Raw genomic sequence first — 25,375 nt, forward strand, 5'->3', positions numbered from 1 at the left:
AAGGCTGCAGTGAGTTACCCTTTCCCTAGGAAAGCAGCAGTGGCTGGCCAAAGCTTTCTCCAAAGGTGTTTGCGGAGGGCTTGGTCTTTCCAAAAGTTCTGTGGGGGAACTAAAAGCAGCAGGGAGTAGCATTTGGAAACCCTTCTTCAAATCACTCCTTACTGAGCACTGCCATTCCTGTGATAGCGGTAATGCAGTCATTACCCATCTCCTGAGCAATCTTCTGAGCAGGACAGGCTCCTTCTGGCATGGGGTTTGCTTTCTGCCTGTCCTGATTAGCCCAGACCAAAAAAAACCAGCCTGTATCAGTTCCTGAGAAGTGCCCAGCAGTTGTCGTGTGGCTGTGCCCTGATTTTGCCATAGTGGGTGTAATTTCAGTTCCCGTGCTCTCGGTGTTTGGTGCTGATGTTGCAGTTGTCAGACAGAGCTGGGAGGCCTTGCTGCTGGCAGCTGAGATGTTGCCATTACTTCTCTCCCAGATGTGGGACAGCAGGCACCAAAGGCTGCTGCTGTAAGCAGGGGCAGAGAAGGCTTGGAGGAGGTTGTTCACTGGCATTTCTGCTTTCCATGTATTGCCCAAACAGGAGCATGTTTCTTACCAATTGCAGTGACTTGGATCTAATGTAGTGTTTAGTGCTGCTGGTGTCACATCCTCAGCTGGGCTGCAAGTTCAGTTGCCAGGAAAACTATTATGGAAAGGAAACAATCCAACTCAATCCTCAGCTCTCAGCCCTGTGCAGTTAACAGACATCAAATGAAATAATTTATACTTGGAAAAAGTTACAGAAAATGAGTGAAGTTACCTTCTTAACAGCTCTGCTCAAAGTTATTGCCCAGGCATTTTTCAGAGTGGAATTTGGTGTTGTTCCCTGGGAGTTCCTTGGATACTTGACCCCAGGTCAGTCTCTCCTACAGAAAACCCTCATGAAAGTACAAATGACAGTGGAAAATCCCAGAAATTTCCTGGGGCAGTTCTCCCTTGGGACTAATGATTCTCAGTCTCATGGAAGTGATTCAAGAGCCATCCTCATGCCACTGATATGATTAACCATGTTCCCTTTTGGTCAGTAGGCTCGGAACTGCCTTTGCCCCTGTTGAGAGGTGTCCCAGACAGTAAAGCAGAAGGAATTACTGGCACATGCTGTGCAAGCAGTGGGCATGCCTAAAGTGACACTGTATTCCAAGGAGATTTTCTCTGCCAGAAAGAAAAGGGCTCTGGCTCCCCTTGGGAAAAGATGTGAAAACACATATTCTCAAAATTGGGGTGGGGAACGCTGTTGGGCAATGATGGGAAGACAAGGCTCCTATAAAACATCCTTGGTGGGAGAGAAAACTCCCAGCTTGCTTCCACTGGAATTTGTCATCTGTTCCTGAGAGGATTACCAGGAGTGCAGTTCTCCTGAGACACCAGCCTTCCCCAGTGCCTGGGCGGTGGGGCCAATAGAGGCTTTCAGGGAAGGCCATCTCTGAGAGAGCTGAGTTTGCAAGAGGTTTAAAATCTGCCCTGGAGATGGGGCAAGAGGAAGATTGCCAGCCAATGTTTGGTGGGAAGTGCCCATTAATAATGAGCTTCAGGTGGAGAAGAACTGAGGAAGATGTTTTTCCATTATCACGGGGGGGAAGCAATACCAGTTAAGGCAAGGCTTGCAGCAGAAACATTTACTGGAAGTGTTTACATGTTACTTAATACCTTGACATGCATTATTCAACTTGTGTAATATCAGCTGGGGTGGAGCAGGGAGGAATGGCTTTGGCAGGAGAATTTGTTTGCTCCCCATGGAATATTTTCCTGATCGTAGCTACCTTCTTTGGCAATGAGATACATTCCAGGAACAGAAAAAGTGTTCTTGAGCCACATTTTTATGAGCTGCTGGAATGTGCTCTCTCGTGAAGGTGACCTAACCTTGTCCAGATGGCTGCTCCTTCTCTGAGCGCTGCCACCCTGTCAGTCTTTGTCCAGAGCAGGACAGAACTGCAGCTAAAGCCCCCCGTGAGCCCTCTCCAAGCAGGGCAGAGGGCACTGAGATGGATGCACTTCTCCTTCTGGAAACAAGCCCCACGTTCCCTCGCAGAGGGAGGCAGCAAGTGCACTCTCCTGAGCAAGCCACTTAGGCTGCAGCTCTCCTGGTGGGCCCAAAGGACTTTCTGAGCTGCAGCCAAGTGAGCTGTGCCTTTCTGCTGGGGAAGAGGCAGGGAGAGTTCTGCTCACATGAGCAGGGCTGCAGTCACACAGTGAAGGAGAGCAGAAGGAGAAATGGATTGGGGAGCGTGAAGTTCAGCAGGCATCTCTGCTTCCCTCATCCACACAGACAGCAATTTCATGATTCACCTGCTGGATGATTTTGTTTTGCTGACAAAGCTGCGATAAACAAAGACTTGCCATCATTTGCATAGTTGTTTAATCTGAAGGCGTGTGAGTCATAGAAATGAAACTTTTGACTTGTTGTGATAGACTGCCAGGCAGAGAGGGTGAAACACACAGTTTCTGATTTGGTTAATCAGTACCTGGAAACTTCGTCGAAAGTCATTCAGCACAAAGCCTGGAGTTTCCAAAATAGTAAGGCAGGCTTAATTTCCAGTTTTGAAACAAATAATAATATACTTGTACTCTTACACTGCAACAATTTTTTTTTTTTTTTGTGATGGCATCATGCCCGACTTAATAATTTTAACTTTTATGGACTAAAAATTAGGATGATGCATCTGTAGCTCGAAGAAACTGTTAAAAATATAATTCCTAGAAATAACATGAGTCTTCCTGATTCAGGATGACTGGATGGTCTAGTAATGAAAGGCTAGAAAAATGTACTTCCAAAAATGTACTGGCATTTTAGGAGCATCCCAGGAATCTCTCCTGCACTGGTTGTGCAATGCCCGTTAATAACTCTGCTCTGAAATGTGCTTTTTTTCCAAGGATGGGACTCATGGCTCTGGATTATCGGAAGTTTAGTAGAACTGTGAGATGAAATAATTTCTTTCTGTTGCAGCAGGGAACTGAACATTCTTGCTTCTCAGCAATTTCAGTGCGTGCTTGTGACTCTCTTTGCACTGATTTCATGTAGGACAGTTTTATAGAAAAATAACCATTGAAATTAGTTGTACATGAATTAGTAGTAGACTTGAAACATTGTTAATAAGACATCTGTAAATGCCTTTCAAAAGCCTATCTGCTATATATATGTATTTTTAGTAGTCCTTTTAAAAATAGAAACTCATCAGTAGTATTAAAATTACAACACAGTCACCAGAGGGAAGAAGTTAGAATCTGAGATTTTAGATAGAGATTCAATATAATAGTCCATTTGTAGGTAGAACTGGTATTTTTGAGGAATGATGATGCATGTAGTATTTGTCATTTTTCTAGTGCTTACGGAATATTTAAATTTCACAATAACTTTTTTAGTTTGCCCTGCTATGTAGGTATAGTGGTGATAAGCAATGAAATTATTGTTTTGATCATGTTTTCCATGGGCTAGTGAAATGTTAATGCAGTACCCGTGTCTTATGGTAGCAGCAATATATCACATTCGCTTTTATCTCTTTCTTTGGTTTGCACATGTAACTCATGCAAGATGGGTTGGAGCAAGTCTTTCCTGGTTTGCAAAGTTACATGGCCAAATTCTGAGGTGATGCCCACCGTCAGGTCAGTAGATGTATTTGACCCAAAGGATAACTACGTCAGTGTACTTGGAGGGACAAAACATTGGTCCCACTCTGTTTTCTCTTCTGTGGCAGTTCTGACAAAACAAAGTCTTGCTAACTGTGACTTACACCATTGTGGCTGGACAATGATGTCCTCGAAGAAAACTTGGCAAAACATGAGTTGAAAGTCTCCTCAAGGTGAAATGCTGAAATTGTACAGTGTTTCATATCCACAGTCATTAAAACGTGTGACAGCCTCAGTAGTGTTCCTGATCATTGCTGGTTTTCACAGCTGTCACATCTGCTCTGTTATCAGAATTGCCTTAACAAGAAGGCCAGCTAGAAAATAAATATGCAAAGAGGCTGAGAGAGAGATGGATTTCCTGTAATGAATCTCTTTCTAGTCTTTGCCTCTGGCTGAGAATAGTAATATGCTATTAACCCAAGAGATGTAAAACATGCTGTGCTGTGCTTGGAAGGGTGTCAGAAACTCCTCCTGTAAGGATGAGAAGATATTTTATTGCTATTCCAATTGTTGGTTAGCCTAATCATAGTAAGCATTTCAGAAAAAGGGAACTCCTTGTGAAGGCTGATGTTTGATTTTGGTAATTAGCAGATTGCAAAGAGGGGCTGGTAACACAGATGTGTTCAGGCAGGAGGAGCAGCTGTTACACTTGTAGTGCTGTCTCACACATTACAACCTGCTGGACATCGAAGCCTATTTCTAGTAAAAGAATAAATAAGCTGGCTGTGCCCTACTTTTTGTCAAAATGTGTCATGGGATCTTTGTATTTGATTAGAAAACTCGGTAGAAATAACACAAGGGAACTCGGTGCCTCATCTAAAAACTGACATTTCTAACAATCCAGTTATGTTAATAAAATGTTAATATTGGTTATGAGTTCAGGCCCACAAAGTAGGCAGAGGAAATGATAGCTGGTGGGAGACTTGTCTGTGTGGGCTGTGAGGTTACATGTGGACAGAAGTCCTGCTCTAGTAGGCATTGGCCTTTTGGATGAAAGAATTTGTTTTGTATTGATAGAACTGTTTTGAACTGTTTTTACACAAAGTCTATGCTAGGAAGCTGGAAAAATGAAAGACTGTGTAGAGTTATTTGTGTATAAAGGGAGAATGTAGCAGGAAGGTCAGCTGGCCACTTCAGGATGCTGTTGATTGTTGTAAAGGCCTTACTCTTCCTAATTCTGAGTAGTTTTTTTAATCTTCACTTGCTGGTACAGATGGAGGTCCACATACCTCATGAGAAAGCTGTCTTGTAAAGTGTGACCATACCCAGAGACCAGAACAGATGCAGAAAAAGATACATTGGCTATGGTGTGGAATTAGTGACAAAATTAGTATTTTCAGTCAGTTTGTCTACGGATTAGTGCCATTAAAATTTTGCTGCTTTAATACAATGGAATTTGCATAAAGTGACCCAAGTGCCACCATTTAAAAGTGGCTGCCTAGGAGCTCCTGCCCGTGGGGTTTCTGTGCTTTGGAAGCAGTAGGACCAAGTGCCTTCTGGCTGTGGGGTTCAGCTCCCAGCCCTTCCTGGCACAGCTGCAGCCTCAGGGCAGAGGGACTCTGCAGTTCCCCAGCCAGGACCCAGCTTTGGGGAGCTCTGTGGGATCACCAGCACAGGCAGTGCTCCAGGAGAGCCTTGGTGGGGTCACACCTCCCTCCAGCTCAGACCGGCTGCTGCTCACCAGCTCACACAGATTGTCTGAGCGGGGAAAAGCAGAGAGAGCTGAGCCCAGCAGTTCACAGCAGGGCTGTTCTGCCCTGGTGGGTGCATCAGCTGACTGCTGGTGATTCTGGTGTGGCACAGCAGCCTGGGACGTCAGCGAGGTTGAGGAAGAGGCCCTGTATTTAAAGTGGCTCCGTGTCATTTAAGCTAGGCTTAAAATTTTAAAATGAGAGGCCTCAGACATGGAATTCAGCAGAAGGAACAGAACATCAAAGTGCCAGGATGGTGCCTGGGCTGCTGCAGCTGGATTTGAGGGGCTGCTGCAGCTGGCAGAGGAGTTTGCCTCTCTGGTTCCTGTACGCACGAGGTTCTCAGAGAGCTCTTCTACTGAATTTCACTCGTGTTAAGTAACTCGGTTTAGCAAAGCACTGTTAAAAGCTGCTTGTTCTGGCTGCAGGCTGGTGCTCCATTAGCCAAAGCATCCCTTTTGTCTGACACGTGCTTTGCAGTCTTGTGCTGCTGCTGCTGCTGCTGCTGCTGCTGCTGAAGCTTCTCCTGCTGCTCCTGCTGCTGCTCTCCTGCTGCTGCTCCTGCTGCTGCTGCTGTTGCTACTGCTGCTCTCCTGCTGCAGCTTCTCCTGCTGCTCCTGCTGCTGGCCCCCTCCCCCGGGACAGCTGAGACCCCAAGGGCAGCTTTTACAGACACCAGGCTGGAGCTGCATGGGCACGGGGACCACAGCACTGCCCGAGTACCTCTGGGGGAGCGTCCTGCTCCCAGCACTGAGCTGCTGTGTCCTGCTCTCAGTGTTGAGGTGGCGTGTCACACTATGTCCCTCACCGTGCCATTAGCACTTCTCCATGCACCCCGAGAGGTCCTGGTGGCAGTGGCCAGCTTGGGTTTCACAGGCTGGGCTGTCTAACAGCTGCAGAGATGGGGGAGGTCCAACTTTCACTTACCAGCTGAGCTGGTGCAGGACCATGCTACCCATACACCTTATCCTCTTATCCAACCTTATCCAACTTTCATTTTTCAGTTGAGCTGGTGCAGGACCATGCTACCCATACACCTTATCCTCTCTGTCATATTGTTTATGTGTGTTGCAGCACTTTAACTTAAGGCTTGAAATCATGTATTGGGAATCTCTTAGCGTTTTCCCTACAGGAGATTAAATATAGGCTTTGACAGTTAAACCTGATTCTTGGGATTTACTGTACTAAACACGTGGTTTGAAATAGTCACAGCCAGTATTATTCACTCGCTTATTAGCACTTCTTAAATTTCAGTGACTAATGACTCTACCTTCCAAATGGTACCAACCTGCTACTTTAGGGAACAGGGGACATATTTTTTCTAGTCTAGCTGAAGAAGGGCCTTCAAAGGGGAGATTAAAGTTTTGTTAACAGACAAGTTATTTTTTGAATGCTACAAAGCAAACTGGCTTTCCTCTGCTGAGTGCTGAGGAGAGTGACATTTGTCAGACACAAGATGTTCTAAAGCCTTTTATTTGGACAGCAGTAGGCAGCAAGCTGGCAAAGGGATGACCATGCAGTGCAGTGCCCATTATTCTCTCTACTATTGCTCACAGTTTTGAATGTAACTTTTTTTTTTTTAAGAAGAGTATTACTGATGAGAGATTCTCATGTCATTCAGTATTCACCAGAAAACATTCCTGTGCTTTAACTGCCCAAAGCTCATTTGGTTTGTAGATGTTGCCATTGTATCACAGTGTCAGACAGTAGCAAGTTGCTATAAGTGTTTAAATTTTCTAATGAATTCTTTCTAAGCATCTCCTGCCCAGTACTTTGCTGTGTTCTGGATTATTGTCCTTTAGATTTATTTTTTTTTTCAGAATGGCTTTTTCTGCTTCATGCCAAACATCCTTAACATGGCTTTTCCACTTGCCTTTTTTATGTCTGGGTCTGCTGCCACAGCTCTGTGATGTTTGCAAATACAGAGACAACTTAGTTCCTTTCTTCTGATCACTGCAGTGACACAGGATTCAAAGAGTGTAAACCCAAAAAACTGAAAATAACACATTTTCAAGCAAGCAAGAATGTGCCCTAGGTGTACAGCTGTTTCACATGCAAAGACATGACTGAGATCCAGCCTTTTCAGACAAAGCCCTTTCATTATACTGAGAACACATGTAACAATAGCCTGGGGGGCAGAACAATAGAACATTTGTTGTTTTGTGAAGGGGGGTGGGAAGGCAATCTAAAGATAAGGAAATTGAAAATTAAAATGATATTTGAAGCCTGGTGGATTTTTTTTTGCATGCCACGTAGGATATAAAAATGTTTCTTTAAGATGTTTCAAGGCAAGTTCCTTATCCGTGTCGCACACGCTGTCTGTAACAACTCCGGGTGTGACAAGAGCATGAGTATCATGCAAGCTGATCAACTATATCTGAAATATCTTAATAACTACTGACTGAGATCTCTTTATTCCCTCTGCTGAATACTGATATTGTATTTCGAGGCATAAGACAGAAAATAGAAAGGAAATTTGAAATCGGGGATTACAAGCCTGGAGAAAAACTCGGTGTGGTCAGGTGTCACTGAAGTCTATTCACAGAAATTGTCTATACAAGACAGTTTTAAAGTGCCTGGGGCTTTATGTGTGATAGACACTTCAAGGCATCATTAGTCAATTTAAAAAGAAGGCAGTAAAGTAAACAGTAAACAGTTTTTTAAGGCTCTGGATTGAAGCCTTCTGCTCAGTCCATAAGTCATTCACATCACGGCTTATGCTTTGCAAAGACTGCATCCTGTAGAACAGCCACCTCATGTCGCAAGATCCAGAGTAAATAGCTCTTTTTAAAGAAACGTTATCAAGTCTTTCCAGTCACAAACCCATTTGTCATCAGTGAAGCCAACTACTGAGCCAAGGTTTCAGTGTCTAAGCCAAGACTATCTGGATTATTTAATGTCAAAACCACAAGTATTGGAATGATTTGAAAAACTGCAGATCTGGGACTTTTTACACTACTGGATTTCATTAATACCTTATTTCTTCAGAAATATATTTCAATTGCAATGTAAAATTTCAACAGAAGAAACAAGTGGCTCAACGTGCTGAACTAAACTTTGTTACGTAGAACACGATCCATTTGTATGAGTGGCACATTTGCCTGATAAACCAGTTTCATTTGAACACTCTCCTTTTTTTTTTTTTTCTTTTCCAGGAAGAAGGGAAGTCAAGGGAAGTTACTACACTCTGTGGTGTGAAGTAGCAGCACGATGTTCAGGAGCAATGCCTGTGGTACTGAGCAGATTAAGGAACTGGTTAAAAGCAGGAAGAAGAGCTGTTAATTGACACAGGACAGACAGGCTGTGAAGGCAACTGACACACGGTAGGCAAGATTTCTCATTAACTTCTGCCCTTCCACTGAGATTTGCCTAGAGGTAGCATTGCATGATCACCATCCGTGCAGAAATCCCATTTGCTGAAGTAATAGGGGAGATCATTGTCCTTCCCAGAGATTTCCAGTTAATAGATGCTGCGGTTGGTTGGGTGGTTTGTAAAAAACAACAAAACATTTCCTAGATATGTTCTAATCCAAATTTAATGGATTTTTAGTGCCTTGAGAATTGGCAAGTGAGGATGAGGAAGTAAATCCATCCATCCATCCATTTTCAAAACTGGAATAACTGGAAAAATGAACAGACTAAAATAGACCAGCTTAATGATACAGCATGATTATTAGCATAGGGATGTTAAAATATGCATAATACGATCATACTCTTTGTGGGACAAGGATGTGCTACGCCTCGCCCTGTGTTCATTGAAGGCGGCAGGAATGTTGCTGCTGATTTCAGTGGGTGGGGACGGGCCCGCTGCATGCAAAAGTTGTTTCATTACCGGTTACATTCTACCTTGCCTTCCTTTGATTGCTTCTTTCAAGCCTTAGAAAACCCCCTTTTCTAGGTACTAGTTCCCATGCAATTATTCCTGCCCGCTCAGCACCGACACTCTTGAAATGAGGACGTATCGGGGAATTCACTGGCTGCTGTAATGAGCTCTTCCCTGCTGATTTCCAGAAGGCGCTTCGGGAAAGGTGCTCTAGGATGAGCCTCTCCAGCTGCCCCCGCTCGCAGTCCGACCTGGGGGTGCGGTAGCGGCTTCCGGACGCCGCGAGTGCGAGCCGCGCCCGGGGAGCGCCGGCCCGGGGCCAGCGGAGCCGCGCGTCCGTCCGCGGCCGGCGGAGCGCTCCCGGAGCGCCAGGGGCTGCGCGGCGCGGCCGGGGAAAGGCGACCCCCAGCCCGCCCGCAGCGCCGGCCGGAGGCGCGGCCAGCTCCGGCCCTCGGGGGAAGGGGAGCGGCCGCAGGGGCGGGACGCGCCGCGCCATTGGCCGCCAGCCGGGGCTCGATAGCGAAAGCCCGGCCCGGGTTGGCGGCGGCGGCCCGAGGGCGAAGCCATCGCCTTGGTAACCCCGGCGGAGCGCAGCGCCCGTGGCGGCCGAGGGAGCGCTCCCCGCTGGCTCCAGCGCCGCCGCGCTGGCTGGGGCGGCGCGGACACGGTGGCGGCCGCTGCCCGGGCAGGTGGGTGTGCGGGGCTAGCCGTGCCCGGGCAGGTGGGTGTGCGGGGCTGGCCGTGCCCGGGCAGGTGGGTGTGCGGGGCGAGCAGGTGGGTGTGCGGGGCTGGCCGTGCCCGGGCAGGTGGGTGTGCGGAGCTGGCCGTGCCCGGGCTGCGCTCCGAGTGCGACGGGACGGGGCCGGGCGGGCCGGCGGCGCGGCTTGGTGTCGGCGTGGCTGCGGCGGGGCTCCGCTCGGCCGCCAGCCCGCTGCTGCCGTGCCTCCCCGCCCCGGGCGCCGAGCTGCGCGGGGAGAGGGCTGCGCTGCGCTGCGCTCCTCTTGCGACACCGCGGTTGCTCAACTGCGCGGGCGGCTCCGCGCCCTCCCCGCGCGGGGGAAGGTTCCGGCGGGACGCGGCCGTTTGGCGGCGGAAAGGGGCCCGGGGCGGCCGGCAGGGCTGGGCAGGGCTCGGTGCGGCGGGCGGGCGCCTTTGTGCCCCACCGCGCCGGGAACGGCCCCGCAACAAGTGGCCGGCGCGGCCGGGCCAGCCCGCTCCGGGCCCGCGGCGGCCCCGCTCAGCCCGGGTCACCGCCGCCGCTGCCCGGGGCTCGGCGGCCCTCGGGAGAGCCTGCTCGGTCCCCGGGCGCCCGCTCCCCCCGAGCGTTCGCCGGACAAGCTTTGCGCTCTGCCTGGAGGTTTTTTCTATTTTTTTTTTTTTTTTCCCAGGCTGAGAACTTTCGGTGATTGCTCTGTGAATTTTAAGTGGCGTTTCTATTACTCGATACTCCCGGTTGTTTTCAGCTGGGTTTCTGAGCGTTGTTTTCCTTGGGAACCGCAGGAATTTGTATGGCCAAGCAGTATTTGGGAAATGTGTTTGCAGTCAGCTGCTCTCGCTGTGCAGGGCGGCGCACAGAGCGGTGGCTTTGGCGCTGCTGTCACCGTGTGCTCTCCGAGCAGACAGCCAGACTGCCACAGACGAGGAGCGGCTTCTCTGGAAGCGGGGAATAAATCTTCATTAGTCCCAAAGAGTTCCTAAAAGAGAAACGGAAACCTCTCATTCCGGACTCGCTGGTTTGTCTAGCTGCAACACATGTGTGCTTAAACTCATGCTGGACACTTTCCCAGCTCCGGAAAGCTGAGTTTTTCTTGGGGTGTGCAGAGTTTTTTGTTTGTTTTGGTTTGGTTTTGGTGTGTGTTTTTCCCCCGAACTTTATGCACTTACAGTCTATTCTTGTCACTGCATACACTGAAGTTTTGTTAATTTGGAATTGACAAGTGTAGCCATAACTGTAAGTATTGGGTACTAAGTCTGTGCTGCCATTGTTCTGTTGATATTGAGCTTCATTCAGGCTTAGGAAGCTCCTGAAGCTGGAAACCTCAGCAATATATAATTTATGTTCTCAGGGTCATAGTTCAGGGTTTGAAGTGAGATGAACGTATGGAGGATGTTGGAGAAATCTGACTGGCCCATGTTTTGCGGTATTAGCTAGAGACTCTCACAGCTGTATGCCTTCAAAGATTAGTTAAAAGGTGGAATAAAACTCTAGTGTATGCTTGCTTTTAGGAAAATTGCATATAAAGGAATATTGAACATCCATATGTTTGGCAGAGGGTTGTGAAGTCTGAGGAATGCGTTAAGGTGGCTGGGAATCAATCACCAGGTCACCTGGAAACTTTGATCTGGAAGCTTCCCTTCAGACTGATGGTGGTTGCCAGGCTTTGGGAGTTTCATGGCAGCAAGCAGTGCTTTTCAGGAGGGTTGGGGTTCGGGAAAGGATTACTGAACAAAAATTCTTTGGTAACTGGTTTAGTGGCCTTTTAAAAAAGAATATCAGGGATATTGGTCACATCAGGAGTGTTTTGATGTGTGTTGCCGTGGAAACATGCTTTAGTGGGGTTTTTGACATTGATTAAATATTTTGGGGGCATTTGATTATTTGGCTTTTGTGTGGTTTTTTTCTTTAAATAAGAGACCTTCTCTATACGTGGTCTTAAAATAGTTTTGTTGTTTGTCTATTTAAGTATCTATTTTTCTTGAGTAAAAATCACTTCCATTCAGCCAGGTTTCACTTCCTTGGAATATCTGATGTCATGAATTCACTGGTTCTCCAATTGTCTATGGGCTTTTGGCAGAACTCCAAATTCTAGCGTAGGAAAGCCTTCTTAAAAAAAATCATTCTCTGGCTCTTGTGATGTAGTGAAGAGAGAACATGTCCTGTTCCACTACTCCTTTCCCTTTAAAGTTTGTAGGTGTCTGTTACATGCTCTGTTTTGCAAATAATTTAAACCCAAAATCCAGTAAAACCCCAAGCTGTGAGGACGCTGTATATAGGAGGAGGGTGCAGAGGAAGGAATGTTATTATTTAGAAGTGGTGTGGAAATGCAGGCTGGTGCCTTGGCTGTTCACTTAGAAAGCTGCTGTTGTGTTTCAGTGACCAGGGCACACCGTTCAAGCAGTTTAAGTGCTTTTTCACAGATCTAAAGATACACATGGAAGTGTTGCCCTTGGTTCTCTAAAGGGCCGCCATCAGTTAACTTACCTGAAAATAAATGCAGGGCTTGTTGGGCTGCAGAATGTGATGCTGTATTTATTCAAAGGCTGCTTTGGTTTTGCTGGGCTTTCTGACTTGCCACTCTTGGGAGCATTTCCCCACTGGCAGTTTCTGTGGAAGCAGTCCAGGACAGAAAAATCTGAAATAAGCATAATTCACAGAGTTGCATAGAAAAGCTTGCTTGTTTGTTTTTGGTGGGGTTTTTTTGTTTGGTCTTTTGGGGGTTTTTGTTTGTTTGTTATTTTTAGTGAATGTGTGTTTTCCTCAAACCAGTACTCTTGGGCTGACACACGTGGTGTTACCCATTACATCTCAAATAATTTGTCTCCAAGGATGAGGACTTTGAATCGTGGAGGCCAGAAATTCATACTAATTCATTCAAATACTGATGCCTGAGTGCATGAAACACTTTGTTACTTTGTTTTTGTGGCAGTGCTGTTAGTCCTTCTAGTCATTCGTGTGTGAAAGTTGCCATGTGTTTTGTTTTGATAATTAGATCAGATTTGGGAGCAAAGATCATCTTGTGTTAGAAATTTAACTTTTTTCTTTCTTTCTTTCTTTTTTTTTTGTAATTTATTTTAGTAAGCAAGTAAGCAAGCAGTTTTGCTTTGGGTTGGTCAAGTGTGTATTTACAATCCAGAATGAACAGCAGGTAACCTTTGAAATGATCACAATTCGGGGAACCTTCAAGGTGAAGGGTACCTGGATCTGGATAATGCCTGAAGTATCAGGAATTTTGTTGGCAACATCGACCAATCTGTGTTAGTCTATCAAATTTACATGGGTAAATCTTTTTATCCCAGCCTTTGGTGGAAGGGAATTCAGGAATGTGGTTTCATTTACATACATTAGGAGCTGCAGAGGAGGCGCTCATGTGCAAATGCCCCTGGATATGTAGGTACCGACATAATTGAATTTACATACTGGCTTCAGAAGAGTAAAGAAACAAAGAGTGACACCGAGGTGTCAAAACCAGCTTCCTTTGAGAAGTGGGATTGGGCAGCTCAGCTTCCTCAGTGATCATTTGCGTGTGGCCGTTGTTACTGGTTTGATTTTGGCTTCTTTTGTGCCGAGGTTAATTCCAGCCTGCTCCAGGCACAGTCTTCCAGGAGCTGGTTGCACACAAACTGAGGAGCCGGGCTGTCCTCAGCTGCCTTCGGCAATTCCCTGCTTTGGCTTCTGGCCAAGCCCTCTTCAGTTCATTGCAAAGGGAGAAGGGCAGGTGTATCAATCTCTTACCTTAGGTGTCCTGACTTAAAATTGTGAATTAGCTGAACTCGGGAGTAACTTTGTGTCTTTGGAGCTACGTCTAGGTATATAGAAGGATGTTTAGTATTTACTTTTAAAGAGCATAAGAATTAGGAGTACTATAACTTCCTTCTGTCACAAAATATGTACATTTGCTACTCACAGCTTACTGTTGTTTTTTTCAAGCTTGTTAAACATGTGCATTTTTCTTCAGTATGCAATATGCATTGCAATTTTTGCTGTGAAGTTGAATTGTAAAGGGTGCTTTTCTGTTTCTAGAATATCTTGCTTTTGTTTGCAAAAGTAGTTACTCTGATTTTTTAGAATAGCTTTGTGAATTCATCAAATATCTTAAAGGAACTGCATCAGAGGTATTGATGTCTAGTTTTCTGCTTGTGTAGCTCAGCTTTATATGCTGCTGTAAAGCTGCACCGTTTTACCTCCCATTATTAATCTTTTAGTACTTCACTACTGGCTGTATAAAAACAATTTTTGTTCCTGTTTTCCAGAAACTGTGATGATTTGGAGTAAAGGCTGTGTTGGGGGTTTAATTTTTTTGCTGGTATGTGATGTTCTGTCTTTGCATGAATTTACTTGTAAGGGGAGGAACAGCACTGTTACTCCTAATTTCTTTTTATGAGGCACAAGCAATCAGTGCCTTCTCATTGCTGTCTCTTTGGGTTCACTTCTAGGGGCTGCTAACAGTTTAGGCTGATTTTAAATTTCTTTTCACAGTGCTCTTCTGGGGCTTTTCCCCACCATATTTGTTGTATGCAAAGCAGAAAGCAGAGACATTAATCTGGAACTAGTGGACAGTTTTAAGTGATATGTACTTCATTAGAGCTTGCACTGCTTGCTCTCCCTTTAGGTTATTCCTGTCCTCTCCTTGCCCCCGGGCACTGTATATCCACTGGATTAAAAAAAAATAAACCTCGGTGAGGGAATTCGGAGGTGAATTGGAGAATGTAAGTTTGGAGCTGGCCTCAGCTGGCAGAATGTGGGCAGGAGCTCGTGGGGCTGGCAGAGGTAGATAAAGAGTTCTGTGGAAGTCATGTGGGGCTCTGTGGGGAAAGTTATCTGTTCATAAGAATTTGTAAAAATGCTGCTGTGCCTTCAGTTTTACGGTGCAGTGTTGCTATGAGTGTTTGCTAACTCTTGGTGTTTCTGGAAGTCCTTTGCGTGCAGGAAGGTATCAGGGCAATGAAATAATTCAAAATAAACATAAGAATAGCCAGTAGTGCATGGAAGCTGCCCTGTGGCCTGTGCAATCGCTGCTGGTCTGTACCATTACCCTGACGCTGCCAGAGGCTCAGAGTCCTGTGTCAAGTGGTTTTGGGACAGATTTGATGTGGAAGACCTGTGCTAGTGTGCAGCTACAGAGTATCAGAAGCAGTTTAAATATCAGGGTAGGTAGGTAAGTGGTTTGGAGAGCATTGTACAAAATCTCTAGAAAATAAAATAGCTGGTAGCATTTTTTTAATGCTTGAGGTTTATATGGGAGCTAACCCTCCAGCAATTCCTTTTTTATCTTTGGTAAATACGGTTCTTGAGAGCTGCATTTTGATGTTGATGCATCCTTTTATTTTCTAAGAAGCAAAGGTAACATTTTGAAATGTGCTGTTATTTTCACTTAACAATTGGATGTTTATGAGTATAGCATGTTCAGAACAGAAGAATATGAAGCCTACGTGATTTAAAAAACTGATTGCATTTGTGTCAGTACAAATAACAGCCAAAAAATCCTGCTTTTGAGTCCTGCAGAAGGATGGTTTTCAGTCAGTGGTGTCATTGCTGTTCAGTCCTCCAGAAGACTGCAGGCTGGTCTGTAGTTTGAATGTACAAAGCATTGGTACAGACACAGTTACAGGGGAGAACCAGGTAACCAAAGGCCCGTGTTGCCAGCAGAAACTCAAAAAGCTAAGTACAATGTTGACCTGGTAGAAGGAAGCACATAAAATGTTATTTGAAAATTGCACTGGGCACTGAATGCCCTTCCTGCTTGGCTTCATGTCTCAAATTCCTTCTCTGGTTTTGAAGAGTACTTTGGTCCTTTTGCCTGTACTTTTTTCCACTTCACCTACTTTTCAGTATTCCCAGCTTTTTTACTTTTTTTTTTTTTTTTTTTGTACGGTATGGCACTAAGTTTTCTACTCTGGGGTTAGTCCTTCTCCCCAGATCCTCCATTTTTTCCCCTCCCAACCCCCAAAGAATTTAAGTGTGTTAACTATACGTGACAATGTTATTTACTCTCTGCTGGTGTTGGGATATTTTTTGCATTTGGGGTTTTTTGTGGTTTGGTTTTGTTGTTTGTTTTTTTTTTTCCAGTTCCCTTTTTGACTTAAATAGGTGTTGCTGAGGAAGGCGAGGCCTTTGGGATTTTCACACCACCACACACATTGTGTATTGGAGTTTGAAAATCACACGGGGGGGTCTTGGGGTATTGGTGTTTCTGACCTTTAGTGCTGAGCATCTTACTTTGTTTCTGATACAGGGAAAGAATTTCTGAATGTACTGTTTGGTTGTCTGTATGCCCTGCTAAGGATGCAGTTCAAGACATAAGATGTTTAAGGAGGATTGTCCAAGTCCTAACCAGGGCTCCTCTAGACAAGGAGGGGTTAGTGCTTGGTGTCCTGAGAGCAGTGACAGACAGTGCAGGTGTGTGTGCTGTCCCTGTGGGCACAGGCAGTGGCAGCCTCAGGATGGGAGCAGACACAGCAGAGTGTTAGTCCTGGTTCTAATTAATGGAGATGGACAAGACTGAATCCCCAGAAACAAGTCCAAGCCGGGTAGGAAATGAAATTTGAAATGTAGAATCCTAAAATGATTTCTGTGGAAATGTTAAAGATTGTACTCCACTGCCATGGGCAGGGACACCTTGCACTATCCCAGGCTGCTCCAAGCCCCATCCAGCCTGGCCCGGGACACGTCCAGGGATGGGGCAGCCCCAGCTTGCTGTACAATTTTACACTAGTGTAGCTTTGCAACAACCTGAAAGGAGGTTACAGCCAGGTGAAGGTCAGCCTTTCCCCAAGCACCAAGTGACAGCAGGAGAGGAAACTGCCTCAGCTGCGCCAGGGGAGGTTTAGGTTGGATATTAGGAAACGTTTCTTCACCAAAAGCATTATCTAGCATTGAAACTGCCAGGGAAGTGGTGCACTCACCACCCCTGGATGTGTATAAAAGATGTGCAGATGTGGCACTCAGGGTATGGTTTAGTGCAGGGCTTGGCAGCACTGGGTTGATGGTTAAACTTACTGTTAAGGGTCTTTTCCAGCCTAAATGATTCTATGATTTTATTCTGTCCTATGCCAGGTTTAAGTGAAATTGAGGAATTATGAATTGAGCCACAATAGCAGGAGGTGAGGAACACTCATGTGCTTCTGCTGAAGTTATTTACTTGTAGTAATGACTGAGGTGTGTCTGTGTCTGCAGAAGAGCTGTCTTATTTCTCTTTTCATGGGAGGAATCTGTGATGAATGCTGACTGGAAAGTGGGCAGTAGTTTCTGAACCCTCTGGAGTGAAGAAGAACACCATTAGTCTGGCAGATTGTCAGCAGCAAATGGTACATTAATTTTTGGCACAAAACTTGCTAGCAAAAGAAGAGACTTTCCTTTCTGTTGCTAATAATAAAAATGAGGAGGGACTGATCATCTGTGCTCAGTAGCTAATACTGTTCTGCTCTTTAGTATCCATGTGAGACAGATACAATGCTTTTGACAAAAGTCCTTTTATATTTTATTAAAAATAAAAAACCACTTTATAATATACTGATAACCTGCATCTGATTACATATCTAACTTTAAATAATTTTATCAGGTTATAAGCTTCTACAAACAATTGCAAATTTTCCCATGTGTTTAGAGATTGAGATATCACGCTTCAGATGTGTACTGAGAGTCTTCATGCTAGGCCAGTTTTACTTCCCCAGCACTTCAGAGGGTCTTTTTTACATCTCCTACTAGTGGTAGTAATGTAGGGAGATAATATTTTTTTAATAGAAATGTTTATTTTCACTTAAATTAGGTGACCTCTAGCTATGTTGAAAACTTTAGTGAGCTCAGAATAATGACCTAACTCTATTTTTATCTGAGTAATAGTAACAGCAGCGATATTTTGTTTACTGAATTGTTGCTTTAACTACTAGGATACCATTTTTTTTTAATCCTCAGTGTCATTCTGCACAAATTAGAGTCCGGCTAACATAAATGCATAACAATTGTTTATTTGCATTCTGCAGTCTGTTTTGATAACTGGGAGCTTCTGTTTCCTCTGGGTGCTGTAAATAAATCTGGTGCATGAAGAGTTGCAGTGAGAGGGAAGAGCAGAAAAGTTCTGCATAAGAAGGAAAAGCTCTCTGTTTAGTAGAGTTCTTCAATAAAAGCAGGTTTGGCAAAAATGTGAGGGTGTAACTTAACAAGTTGGAAAGAATGTTAAGACCATAATAAAGTCTTTTGGTCACAATTTCTTGTATGAGTATGGAGATCTGCAGCAGCTGAATGCAGATATTGGGTGCTGGCCTAATTTCTGTCACTGCAAATGTGCTGGGTTACAACTCACTTTATAGTAAACCTGCTGGGCACCACAAAATGACAAAAGTCTTCATCTGTTTCTACATTTTGACTAAAGAACTTCTCTCTGTGTATTATTTCTCGTACTCCATTTGGTTTAACTGAAAAGCTTCATCATTAATTTACTTGGATGGGAAATACTGTGAGTAAAGCGCTGGCTGGGGATTTGTAATAATTAGATTCCATTTCCAAGTGTGTCACGGGCTCTGTGTGAGTTCACAGACATTGGCTTCTCCTGGTGTGTTTTTATCTGTGCATCGAGGGTGAGGCAGTTTTCTGTCTTTGGTGTCTTTGCGTGGTAAACTTGGATTAATGTCCTTGAACAAATACAGTGGATGTGATGCTGAGGGACAGGGCTTAGGGATGGGCCTGGCAGTGCTGGGACAAGTTGGACTCCATCACCGTAGAGGCCTTTTCCAACCCTAATGATTCTAAATTTCTCTGCTGCTTTTAGGACAAATGCAAACACGTAATTGAAAAATACTTTGTAGCAGCTCTGGTAGTTGAAATCAATGACAAATAGGTTTTATGTGCTTTATAATAGGATGGGGAAAAGACAAATGTGTTTTTAAGTGGCCCCATTACAAAAAGATCTGTTTAAGTGATCACATATAGTTGTTCCAGCTGATGCACAGGCTCCCTTTAGTGACTGTCAGTGAAAATGTTTTTTGTCCAAAGAAAATCCCCTTTATCGTGTTTAAAAAATAAAGGAGAAATTATTCTTAAAAAGTAGGTAGAGGCAGATTGTAGTGCAGCAGCTCTGAAGTATTTTTAAAGCATCAAATCATAAGATTAAAAAGTTAGAGTCTTTAGTGTATTCTTGTTATGGGAATAGAAATTTGAATGATTAACCCCTTTCTATTTATAGCTGTTTTCTGAGTTATTTTGGTTCCAGTTAACTTCTAGGTAAATTTCATGAGAAGGCAGAGCAATTCTTGCCTTAGTCTATCTCTGCAGCTCATCATTTTAGTGTCCTCAAGTCACTTTCTTTTTAATGTGAATTTCACAAACCACAGCTGAATTTTCAGATTTATCTGTAGTTTGATAACTTGTCAGCTTTTATTATGTGCAGCTACAGAATTTATACAGGCCTTCAGCATTTGGTGGCTCCTTTTGTCTTCCCATCACTACTTGCCAGTTTTTAAAATCCTGGTGTATCACTGCTCAGGAGTGAAATCCTGGGGTTATTGCCTCAGGAGAATGAGAGGTGCAGGCTCTGTGTGCTGTGCTGATAAAGCTTGAAAGAACCAGACAATATATACCAATTTCTGTGAAAGTTTTCCACTCTCTTGATGCCCTAAGTTGCTTCCTCATTGCTGATTTAACTGGGACTTGTTGGCCAGGAAAGTAGCACACTACTCTTCAGGTGGTTTTTAGCTCTGTGCAGCAGTAAGGGTTTCTACCTATGTAATGACAATTTTCTTGAAAAAACAGGCAGTGTCTAGACCCCTTAGACAAGAAGGGTTCTTCAAAATGGCAGTATTCCTGAAACCTTAGGCTCAAGCACCTACATTTTGGTGATTAACAGACCCAGCTTAGCTGAAGAAAGATTTGTTGGGGTGTGGTGGCAAATGGAGTGGTTTGTTGTTAAACTTTCTGTCGTGCTGTGATGAACTTTATTCTTGCAATGTACGCATGAGAAGTAAAATAGGATTTTAGAGGGGCTTTGTTTTGTTTCTCACTTATCTTGGGAGAAAATTTGAAAGGCGATTAGGGAAATATTTTTGAGCTTTTCTGCTGTCAGGTATGGTGCTGAGAAATTTCTATCTTGGTCAAGCCATCGTTGTTTGTGTGAAAACTGAAAATCAGCCTTTGCTTTCACTTGCAAGAGTCACTTTTTTGGTGTCTGATTTTGTCGTATTTTAATAATTGCTTTCCTAAATACAGCTGCTGCTGCTGTGGCAGCTCGTTTGTGTGCCCAGGTTTACATCCCCTGTGTCCTCCTGCAGTTTGGAGGTGAAGCAGCAGCTGGGGTGCAGAATGCAGTGAAGGTGTCAAATGAAAGCCTCCAGTGATCAGCTCTGGGAGAAGAAGGAGCTCATGTTCATTTATCAGGGAGAGGGTGCGTTTTAGATGCCTGGTGCCAGACAGTGGTGTCACGACTGAGTGACAGCAGGAGGATAAATACATGGATCATAATACCTCTGCTTCATCCTCCCACACCCTGCATCTGAGAATGCCAGAGGATGTGCCTTTTCCTGGGTCAGGTCACAGCCCCAGCCCTGCTCCGGCTCTGCTCCTGCTCAGAATGTGGAAGGGAATTCCACTCTGGAGGGCTCCTGGCACCACAAAATGCCTCTGCTTCTCTCAGAAATAAGCCTGTGGAACAGGTAGCTGGGGAATGGACTGAAACCTTTCGCTAATGAGGGAAGCCAGAAAATGCCAGTAGTCTAAATTGCTGAGCTGAGCCCTGCAGCTGAGGAAGAGAGAAGGATTTGGGTTAGTCAGTTTGTTCTTACATCAAGTATTCTGTAATGTTAGGTGCTGTGTCCAAAGGCAGAGTAAAAAATGTGAATACTAGTCAAATCTGGCTTTTGGATCCAAATTCACATTTAAACTGTTGGTTTGAGGATAGGAGGATTGTCTTTTGTATTTGTTTTTCTTTTGTGATGTGTTTTTGGTTTTGCTGGGTTTAGGATTTTGTTTGTTTGTTTATTTTTATTTTGTTTTTAAAACCAAGCACTCCCTTGCTTCTAGCCTGGGATTAGTTCAGATTTGGAGTTCTTAAATTACGTAGTATTATAAATTATCATGCTGAAATTATGCTTCATATTTTAAATATTTTTTCTATGAGGCCTCGCTACTTGCAAGAGGAGGGAATGGGGAGCAAGAGCAGATTAAAATGCACACTTTTATTATCTAAAAGAGCTAATAGATTTGCTTTTCAGTGTTGGATATAGCTGGAGGTAAACTGCATTTATTAGATGCTTGTATTTTTCCTTCTTCAGCACTGGAGCTATTCTTAGTGATTACTTCTAGTTTCAGGTAGTATTTACTGTATGCACGTTGTTCATGATGGAATGCTGTTATTATTTATTATGTGGTAATATTTGGAATCAAAGAGCAAGTTGGACTGCAGCAGCATGTCTGTAAAATACACTTAGGTATTTCTGTGTTGGTTCATAGTCCCTTGCAATCCACACTTGGGAGTTTGTTTTAATCATAAAGAACAAAGCCTTTCAAGTGATACCTGGAGCAGGGTGGGCAGCACCTTCACAAAATGGCTCATAGTGATTAATAGCTGACAAATTGTTCAGTCTTGCTCTTGAATTCCGTGTTCTCATTTCTATAAATTCAAATATGAGCACAACAAAAAGCAGAATTTAGGAACTAAATAGAAGTAAATTTGTGTAGTTTCACCATATTAGGCATTTCACAGAATGTAATTGGGAAGTGAAACGTGGGGACATGCAAATAGTGAAGAAAACAGACTACACAGATCACAAGAAACAGAAATCACAAGCAGTGCTATTAATTTCATTTCAAGTAACTCAGTTATTGTGGTGGGATCTTCACAGAAACAGGATGAGGACTCACTGCTGTATTTCTTTGTTTAAAGTGCAGGTAAATATTTATTCATGTAGTAACTTTTGGGTGGAACCAGTTGGTGTTTTTCAGTGTTTTTATGTCTGACACACTAGTGGGTAGAAAATACATCAGCAGTAAGGGCCATGTTCAGGTGTTCCTGAATTCAGAGGAAGTGCTTCATCAGTCCTTACGCGCTTTGGCCTTTCAGAGTTTAAGGCAATCAGAGAGAAATCATGCAAAAGGACATCGTAAACTTCAGAATGGCTGAAAATATCTTATTAAACAAATAGAAGGTTTCTTTATTGAAAGTAATGGTGCAGGGGTAATTTTGTTCGAGAGCAAGTCCTTGTGTTCTGTCCAGTAATTAATTCTAGATTCAGGAGCAGCTTAAAAAACAAAAGTATGGGATGTGATTGTGTTGTGATAGAAGACCAAAGAAACAGGAACTGGAATTGCTGTGCTGCTGGCAGTTAATGCCCCTGCCCTTGCCCCCGAGACTTCTGTCCTTAAATACTGCTTTAGATGTAACGAAAATCCGTGCAAAATCAGATATGTTATTATTGCTTGCAGCCTGTTGTAGGATGTGGAAAGCTGAATTTGGGTGGCAGGGCTGCTGAGGGCGTGCAGGGATGGCAGCCAGGCTGCTTGGGGGTTCATCGACTCCTGCAAGCATCCCTGTAGGTGTCACAAGGGCTTGTGCAGGATGCTGGGTTTGTCTGCCTGAACTGCTGCTCGGTGGTTAGGCTGGCTCAGCTCAAGCCTTTGGGCCTCACACTTCACGCGTAGGTGAGGATTTCTGGGAAGAGGAGCATGGCTCTGTGACCGCTTTCAGAGCTTCCATTCTTCACTGCTCCCAGGCACACGGAGTGAGCCGGACGTAGAGAAGCTGGCGTGGAGGTGGAAGTGATCTGTGGGCCCTGGAGGAGTTCCATCTCCACATGGATGAGTCTGTTCAGTGTGAGCGTTCGGGGCTTTGTCCCAGCTCTGAGCTGCTGAGCCAGCTGGGTCATCACTTGTGTCCCTGCTGCAGCGGAACTGGAAATGAGCTGGAAAGTGTTGCTCACTTGACTCTGTGTTTGTGGAGCAGTATAAAGCAGATCTAAGCACTTGTTTGTGAGTCATCTGAAAAAACAAAAACACTGCTGTTTTCACACACGCAGCCCTGAACTTTGTGCTTTCTGAACCGTAGAGTAGCAGACAGGGTAGGTCCAGAGGCTCTCCTGGGAGCTTCTCTTCCTCTGCTCTTGTCATTAGAAGTGATCAGCACTGGCAGCCAGCCCTGAGTGCTGAGGGCACCGCAGGGTCTCCCTAGCAGAGACTTTGCCCATCTCCATCTCAGCACTGCCCTCAGGTCAGGGAGTGGCTGGCTGCCTGGCACAGAGTGAGAGGAACATTTGCTGTCTTGGAGCCTCTTTTTGTTAAGCTTCCCTAACAGCGATGTGTTCTTTTGCTTTGCCCAGAGGCATTTCTTTTGAAGATGACAGAGCACGAAAAAAAACAAGTGAAACGTTCTGGGAAAATAAAAATGAATATTCTATTTGTTGATCCTAAATAGTGCAGGTGATTCCTTCCCGTCTGGAACTATCTGTTCCTTGCTGCTTTGATAGAAAGTCCTTCATTTTCCAGTGCCAGTAAGTGCCAACAGTCTTTTGCTCTTAAGTTTGACTTTATTGTAAGGAAAAAAGATTGTTTTCCTCACAACTCCAATCGGATTGAGTTCCAAGATAGAATTAGTAGGAGGGTTACTGGGTTAGTGAATCCTGAGCACCACCAGGCAGGCTACATCACTGTGAGGGAGGGACACACCCTCCCTCCCTCCCTCCCAGATAAATTCAAATGTCCCTAACTGACACCCTGTTAAAGAATCACTCTGTTCAAAATAAAGACTGTGTTCAAAATGAAGGTGAAAACTTGCAAGATCGTTTTGATGTTGTCTTGCAGCTCTAAACTGGAAGGGAGCTCAGCAGCATGTGTAACCAAATAAAAACATGATTCATTGTGAAGTGTATTAGTCTGTGCTTGTGTGAGTATAAATGAGTTTTAACCAAGCCTGTTGGGCACTGAAGGGGATTTCAGAGGTGAGCCAGGGCTCAGTGAGGCAGAGCTCTGGGAAGAGTCAACAAGGCTCCCTCAGACTGTGAATCACTGGTGGGAGACAGGGCTCCTGCCCTCAGTCACCCACTGCATAAATGTAGTTATGGTATCAACTTCTTCTTGATGAAAGCATAACTGAATCTAGCTTCAAATTATCTTTTTATCTGTTTAACTTAAAGAATAATACTGGAAAATGCTAAGTGGTCTCTGCTTTGCCCAGCTTCAGGAATAAGAAAGGACATGAACTGACTTACAGTTCTGACATAGATGTCCATTTTGAACTCATTTGGTGCTCTGCAATTTCTGTCTCTGCCTTTTTTTTCTTTTTCTGTGGCTGTTCTTGTGCAATGGGAACTTGTTGCTCTATGCCTGTTCAGTTTTGGTTAAAAGATTTTGTACAAGATAGGGGGGTTTCACATTTCAGAGAAGTCTGAGGCTTTTCAAAGGATATTACTGGTTTCTGACCAAGCACCAACACCTGGGAAAGTAGAACACAAAGAAGAATGCTGTCCTGTGTGTAACAGTGTGCTGTCCATTGTCAGTATGGTGTTTTGTCTCTTGGTGTTACTGCAGAAATAGGTGCCACCTTTTAGAGGTCAGAACTGGTCTTTGCTGCTGAAGGGACTCTGGGCACTGCATTGCTGGGACAGTGCTTGTGTTGAGCCCTGCTGTCTGGGTCAGCTGGCACACACCACTGTGTGACAGACATGAAATACTCCTTTCAGATCCAGGGTTGAACCTGCATTTTCAGCCTGGGCACTCAGCTGTGCAGTGTGGAGTAGCTGGAAGTTGCTGTCATTTAAGCAGATGTGCACTGCTGAGCTTCTCTTCTGCTCACTGTTACAGTTCCTGGACTTGAGCTGTGATGCCTTAATTCCTGGCAGTGAATGCTCTTGAAGAATTTTGAGTCTGTTATTGTTGGAACTTCAGACTGAGTTGCTATATGTGTTTCAGTATTTTTTTAAGTTGTAGATACTTGGTGTATTTACTGATACTTTTTTGTCTCCGACTTGGTGAAATGGTGAGTGTCTTCATTGCTCCAGCAGCTAATTCACTTTGATATTCGCTTGTCCAGTCTTCAGCACTGCTGAGAGCATGAAATGCTCAAGGCAGCTTTGAGGTGACCAAAGCTGTGAACCAAAAGCTCTAAAATACCCCAGCTGTGTATCACTGTCCTAAGCTTCTGCTAGTCTCTCCTGATGTGTGCCTCAGTGCTTTCTTCCAGAGTAAGAGATTTAATCGCGGAGAAGTACCCAAGAAACTGCTGTGTTATGCCATTCAGCCCACTCAGAGTTCCTTATCCTGAGGTAAACCTGGAGCGTCCTCTCCAACAAATGGAGTTCTTGTGTACTCTGGAAGAATTGACGGAGCAGCAGCCTGTCTGATGGGCCTAGAAATTGTTACAGAGCAGAAGACAATAGGGCCACAATTAGCCCAGTAATTTCTATGTGGCACCTTACATTGGTTATAAATGATTTTTTTTTCTCTTCTCTTTTTCCTTTTCTCTGCCTTTGTGAGTGGCCTATTCCCTTGGCTTGTAG

The 25,375-nt window shown here is 44.5% G+C and overlaps 1 protein-coding gene across 6 annotated transcripts in view; it reads left to right on the plus strand.

The window, feature by feature from the left end:
• Window positions 1-25,375, plus strand: part of PIK3CB (phosphatidylinositol-4,5-bisphosphate 3-kinase catalytic subunit beta) — an 88,480-nt gene that overhangs the window by 8,746 nt on the left and 54,359 nt on the right. For 2 of the 6 annotated variants that reach the window (XM_038145418.1, XM_038145414.1), the window contains exon 2: window positions 8,514-8,681. The gene's annotated coding sequence lies outside the window, so the exon portion shown is untranslated. Of the gene's footprint in view, window positions 1-8,513; window positions 8,682-9,628; window positions 9,871-9,934; window positions 9,956-13,897; window positions 21,777-25,375 lie in introns of those variants that run through there. The other 4 variants (XM_038145415.1, XM_038145417.1, XM_038145413.1 and 1 more) reach the window with 4 other exon arrangements.

This window comes from Motacilla alba, chromosome 9 (genome assembly GCF_015832195.1).
Source record: "Motacilla alba alba isolate MOTALB_02 chromosome 9, Motacilla_alba_V1.0_pri, whole genome shotgun sequence".
Lineage (NCBI taxonomy): Eukaryota > Metazoa > Chordata > Aves > Passeriformes > Motacillidae > Motacilla > Motacilla alba.